This window comes from Cervus elaphus, chromosome 4, assembly GCF_910594005.1.
Source record: "Cervus elaphus chromosome 4, mCerEla1.1, whole genome shotgun sequence".
Taxonomy (NCBI): domain Eukaryota; kingdom Metazoa; phylum Chordata; class Mammalia; order Artiodactyla; family Cervidae; genus Cervus; species Cervus elaphus.
In genome coordinates this window covers 24,872,050-24,878,562 of record NC_057818.1, presented here as the reverse complement: position 1 = coordinate 24,878,562, position 6,513 = coordinate 24,872,050, and the positions used below count along the sequence as shown (strand labels likewise).

Genomic DNA, 6,513 nt, shown 5'->3' with positions numbered 1-6,513 from the left:
CCACGATGAGCCTTCTATTTTTGATCCATTGTTGTATAGCTTGAGATCCCCAGCTATTAGCGTGCTAAGCTTGGCCGAAATTAGACCGGAGATATTAAAAGCAATTAATGTTCTTCCTTTTCATTTTATTTATTTATTTATTTTTCAGTTTCACGAGGCAATTACTTAAGAGGCTTTCAGGAGAAATCCTGAGCATCATTTTCAATCAGCAGAATGAAAACATCGCCTTTTGTGATTTGGCAAATAAACGACAGGGAGAAATGACTTGCTTCTATGTCGCTGTGTACTATTCATTAAAGGTTAATTGCTGTGGTCTCTAAATGAAATACGGCAAACTGTTCCACCTCTGTGCCAGTTTGTTTAAAATCTGCAAAAGCTTTATTATTAACACTATTTAATTATGAGAATGTCAGCCTTAGAGAATTCCAAACCCACACTTTCCCTTCATCATTAGTAACAGGCCAAAAATGAAACACTTTCAACAATGAAGGGTTCATATTTCAAGCTTATACAGTAGCTGCTAAAAGGCTATACTCAGAAAATCAATTTTATTAAAGTCCTTCCAGCACTAAAGGGACTTGCATGCAACTAAGCAATTTTAAAAACATGTCCAGGAGTCGCGACTTTTTGATTCATGTTTTTAGTGGGGTGGTTTTGGACTGTTTTCAATATTGTCTCCTAACAGTGGGGTCAGAAGTGGTTTGGGGAAGGGCTGAGCAAGGCAAAGGAAACATGATCTCACAATTTCTCCGTGCCTCGATTTCCATCAGACACGGGAATCTATGGAACAGGCAATTCAGAGAGAGGGGTGACAGCCTGCAAGATTGGGAATGGGAGAGGAAGGGCAGCAGGGGATGGAGACAATGCTTTGCTCTGTTACTTTTTTTTAAAGTTTATTATTATTATTATTGTTCATTTTATTTTATTTTTATTGTTCATTTTAAACTCAGGGAAATAAGATTATCTATGGATCTAAGTCACAGATGTACCAGCTTAGGCCCTGAAGTCTGCATGAGCCCTCCGCAGTTTTCTAACTTTCACTAACCCTCCCAGTACCATGCTCTGTCCAGACTCCTCATGTGGCAATTTATTGGCTACCTTTCTACAATCATCTACCCTATTTACTTCTATCATGGAACTTTTCTCCTGGTGATTTCTGTGTCTTGTCTCTTCAAAAAGGTCTTAAGTGTTTTGAAAGCAGAGACCAAGATCCCATCTCTTGGAACTCTTTTCCTGAACTCTTGCCTTCATCTTTAATGACTTCTTCTCCAGTTGTCTAACCATGTCTCTTCTCCCCAGCCTTTTGGCAAACTCTTTGGTGTGGTGTGGCTGTGTCACCAGCATTGAGAGCCGTGCTTGGCATGTGGCAGGAATCAACATCAGTGGGTTGGAGCCATCGGCGTATTAATAATCAATGGATGCATCTCTGTGGTTCCCAGATAGTGCTTTTGTTTTCGGGTAGGTACACAATGATTTCTTTCAGTATTACCATTTTAATATATTTTAATATCATCAAGTACTTCAGTATTATTGTTTGGGGACTAATTGGCAGGGTAACATAGGAATGAATATATAGGCCCCCAAATCGGACAACTTGAGTCTGAATCCTGGTGCTGTCTATTCTAAGCTGTGGCATCTTCCCAAGGTGGACTGTTGACCACTTTAAGGCAAGAATTGGGCCCTTCTGCTTCCCAGGTTCTCTGCCATTAGAAAAATGGCAGAGAACCTGGGCTTTATTATCACACAGACCTCCATTATAATAGGGATTTTGTTCTGTTCTTCTATGATCTTGGGCTTATTATCTAACTCTTGATTTCCTTAGGTTTAAAATGTACACAGGAATGTCTAGTTCCCAGGATTGTTCTAAGAATTAAATGAGATGGTGCTTGTGCAGCATTAGTGATGGATTTGGTACATTATAAGCTTGATAAATGGGAGGACTTTGATGACAAAAAAACAAGCACCACGGCTATCGTTTGTTTGGTTGTGGGGGAAAAGTTTTCAGTGTGAAAGCATAGTGAAGAAGCCGGGATATTTGAGCTTATTCCCAAGTCTTTGTGGCTGTAGGCAAGGCCTTCCACATCTCAGTTTTATCATCTTTGAAATGGGTATAGTCGTGTTTGGCCTGTTTGCATCCCAATGTTGTTCTGAGTCTAAAACGAAAGACTAGGTCTCAAAGCAATGGCGCTATACACAGTTACTCAGCTTCTATCTAAAATAAGTCTTTCTTGAGGGTTTAATGCTGGCCCAGTACCTACCATTGTGATGAGGACATGTATCATGTAAACCCTATCTTCCAGGATAAGGTAAGAGTGTTAGTTGCTCAGTCATGTCTGACTGTTTGCAGCCCCATGAACTGTAGCCCACCAGGCTCCTCTGTCCATGGAATTCTCCAGGCAAGTATAGTGGAGCAGGTAGCCATTCCCTTCTCCAGGGGATCTTCTCCACTCAGGGATAGAACCCAAGTCTCCTGCACTGCACGCAGATTCTTTACCTTCTGAAACACCAGGGAAGCCTGAGGTAAGGGTTACCATTTATTGAGCTCTGGCTATAGAGCTGGCACTGTTCCCAATACTTTGCAGATTAACTCATTTTATCCTCACAACAAACCACTAGGGTTGTTAGTTAGTGTTAGTTCCTTCCTCTTTTATAGCTGAGGATACTGAATCTCAGAGAGGGGTGGTGATTTGCCCAAAGTCACACAGCTTTGGGCACAGTGGCACACAGTGGCAGAGATGAGAGTCAAACCCAAGCCATCCAGCTCTTTTCTACAAGCTATCTGTTCTTAGATGAGTTGCTTCCTTTCTCTGGGTCTTTGGTTTCCCTTTCTAAAGATGAATGAATAATTTTGGCCTGATGTTCCTTGGATCCTAGGAGGACTCAGGGTCAGAGGGAAGGAGTGGAAAAGGGAGTTTTAGCAGTAAGAGTGGGGTAAAGCCATGGGCAGCAAGACTATTTTAATTAAAATAGAAGGCTTCCCTGGTGGTCCAGTGGCTAAATGTCCACCTGCCAAAGCAGGGGTCAAGAGTTCAATCCCTGGTCCAGGAAGATCCCCCATGCCCCAGGGCAACTAAGCCTGTGAGCTGCAACTACTGAGCTCCCAGGTCACAACTGCTGAAGGCCAAGCACTGCAACGAGAGCAGTCCCCACTCACATCAACTAGAGAAAACCTGAGTGCAGTGACAAAGACCCAGCACTGCCATGAATAAATAAAATCAGAAAAATATTTTTCAAATTATTGATATGTTCATACACAGCTCCCTTCCTTGTGTGGGTATTTGCAACAATCCTCTCCAGTTGAAGGTCAGATAAAAAGCTCCCTATCATCTAGTCTATTTCTTGTATTATTTTAGTTCTACATTTATGTCTTTAATTGAACTGGAATTCATTTGAGCAGGGAGAATGAGGTGAGGCTTTAACCTTGTATTTTCTAAACAGTTAATCAATTTCCTTGGCACAATTTCATTAAATCATTATTAATTTCCTAACTTATTGGAAATACCTCTTTTATCATACAAATGAATATGTAAATTTGAGTTTGTTTCTGAACTTTCTCTTAATCTACAGACGTCTGTCTACTCATGTTCCAAGGCCACAATGGCTGTTGCTGGTTGATTAAAATAAATCCATACGCAATGACTGCACATTAATAATATTTAAAAACCAAGAACTTTGGATGTGAGGTCAAAGACGACACGGACCCATTACCATTAGGACTTTACAGCTGGGCAGACTTCCATCAGACTAGTGCAGTGGTTTATCAAGACTCTGATTGGAAACACTGTGTTTGCCAATTAGTCATTTGACATATTGTCCACATGGTTGGTGGGAAGTCTTGGCCATGATCATTGAGCATTTGTAAAAGATGAGGGCAAACTCCTTGATCAGGTGAAGTACAAAGAATACATTGAACTTTCCATGTTTCCTACAGCTTGCAGAGGCATTTAGAGGTGATTTTCCATGTTCACTCAATGTCAGCTACAAAGTCAGATACACATTTGGGCAGAGGAAGCCACTTCAGTATGTGGAGAAACCCACTCCATGCAGGGGGAATGTCCAGGGAGAAATTGTCTGGCTCTCTGGCTCACATCAGTGCTCTGTCCATCCATCCCACATCAGGTATGTGTTGGGAAGCGCCAGGATCACCTTTAGAGGGAGAAGTAATGTGTGAAGGGTCACCATTTACTTTTTTACTTTTTAAAAAATATTTATGTATTCAATTTGTTTATTTTGGTTGTGCTGGGTCTTAGTTGTGGCATGTGGGATCATAAATCTTATTTGCAATATGTGAACTGTGCTAGTGGTAAAGAATCTGCCTGCCAATGCAAGAGACATAAGAGACATGGGTTTGATACCTGGGTTGGGAAGATCCCTTGGAGTAAGGCATGGCCACCCACTCTTGCCTGAAGAATCCCATGGATAGAGGAGCCAGGTGGGCTATAGTCCATGGGGTCACAAAGAATCAGACACAATTAAGTAGGCAGTAGGCAGGCATGTATGAACTTTTAATTGCTGTGTGTGGGATCTAGTTCCCTCACCTAGTATTGAACCAGGGTTCCCTGCATTGGGAGTGCAGAGTCTTAGGCACTGGACCACCAGGGAAGTCCAACCATTTACTTTTTAAATAACTTTGGATGAGTCTCTAATCTCTCTGACTCTCCATTTCTTGTTTTGTAAAGTGGAGATAATGGTTCCTGCCATCTTATATAGCTGTGAAGATCAAATGAGATGATACATATGAAAACATGATACTCTTGTAGTCTTTAAGCAACTAAACGTTGATAGCTATGACTACTACACTTGGATCACGACTTTAATAGATGAATTATTTAAGACCAGCTATTTTTCTTTCCTGGTTGATTTGGAAAAAAGTCAGATTGCTCAATAGTCTCTAAAAGTTTAAGTGAGAGTTACAGAATCCTCTGAACTCCAACAATGAGGAATGTGTCCAGCAAAAGCCATTTGCTGGAAAGCCATATGGTTAGTTTCATTTGTGTTATATGATTTTTTTCCTTACTGAAACAAACAAGTGCAATAGAGAAACTTTATAGAAATGTCCATCCTATGTATTTTTTGTTTTTGAATACTTTGGACTCTTGGTAAATTCTCAAGTGCAGGCATACAGACATGCAGTGACTGACAAGGAGCTGGTTTCTTGTACTAGATAGAAATCCATGAAGGCATTGCATGCCTTTTCATCACTCCAAGACCTGAGGTTATGGAATTTCATGAGCCAATTATTTCTTCTCATTATCTTCTACTTTCATTCTCTTTTGAACCCTGTTCCATCAGGTTCCTCCCCACTGCGAAAGTTCTTCTCAAGGTCATGTTGCTAAATCTCATGGTCAAGTCTCATGCTTCATCTTATTCAACTGATCAACAGTGTTGGATGTAGTTGATCACTCTCTCCTTCAGGAAACACTTTTCTCTTGGCTTTTAGGATACCACACTCCCCCAGCTCTCCTGCTATCTCAATGGAAACTCTTTCTTAATTAGAGGTGTTCCGTGTCTTCCCAATCTTTAAATGTTGAAGCATCCCCAGGCTTGGCCTTCAGATTCTTTTTCTTCCTTCCTTACTCTTCTCTTCCCTTCCCTTTCCTTTCATTCCCCTTCCCTACCCTTCCCCTCTTCTCTGCTTCTATACACGCTTTAATGCTTTTTCCTCTCTAGCTACTCATTTAGTCTCATAGCTTTAAATACCATCATAAAACATATCGCCAGATGATACCTCTCTCTTGAACTTCAGAATCTCCATCCACTTGGATGTCTAAAAGACATCTCAAAATGAGCATGTCCAAATTCCTAGTTTCCCACTCCTTATGACTTAGTTCTTTCGCAATTGTCCCATTTCAGAATATATTGGGTTGACCAAAAAGTTGATCTTATGGAAAAACCTGAACAACCTTTTGGTTAACCCAATACCTCCATTTCCTCAATAGTGTAAGCCAAATTACTGTTGACTCTGCCATATGTATATGTACTGAGTTGGCCAAAATGTTTAGATTTTTCCATAAGAACAACTTATGAAGTTGAAGTAGGAGTGGTCCAGTTATATATATGTGTGTGTGTGTGTGTGTGTGTGTGTGTGTGTGTGTGCGCGCATAGATATAGATAAAGGTGCATAGATATCTATATATATATAAATAGGAGAAGAGAGGTCCAGTTGTATATAACTGGAGATCTCCTACTTCTCACCACTTCCACACTACTAACGTGGGCCAAGCTTGGATGACAACAATGGCCTCCTATCTGGTTTCCTTCTTCCCTTTCTTGTCACAGTATGTAGAGAATTGAGTCTGAGTCATTCTGTCAAAATCTGAATCCAATTATGCCCTTCTTCTTCTCAAAGCCCTCCAATAGCTTCTCTTACTTGAAGGAAAAATCAGATCCTTACAATGGCCATAAATAATCTCCTTCCCCAATTTCATTTCCCACTTTCCCTCTCACTTATTCTGCTCTAGCCAGACTTGCATTTTTGTTGTCCATATCTCAGGACTTTGGCACTTTCTGTTC

The 6,513-nt window shown here is 40.7% G+C and overlaps 1 long non-coding RNA gene across 4 annotated transcripts in view; it reads left to right on the top strand.

The window, feature by feature from the left end:
• Window positions 1–6,513, top strand: part of LOC122691723 — a 134,459-nt gene that overhangs the window by 76,524 nt on the left and 51,422 nt on the right. For 2 of the 4 annotated variants that reach the window (XR_006340492.1, XR_006340493.1), the window contains one exon: window positions 1,300–1,458. The exons of the other annotated variants lie outside the window; for them this stretch is intronic. This is a non-coding gene — a long non-coding RNA (uncharacterized LOC122691723). The remainder of the gene's footprint in view (window positions 1–1,299; window positions 1,459–6,513) is intronic. 4 annotated transcript variants of the gene reach the window in all.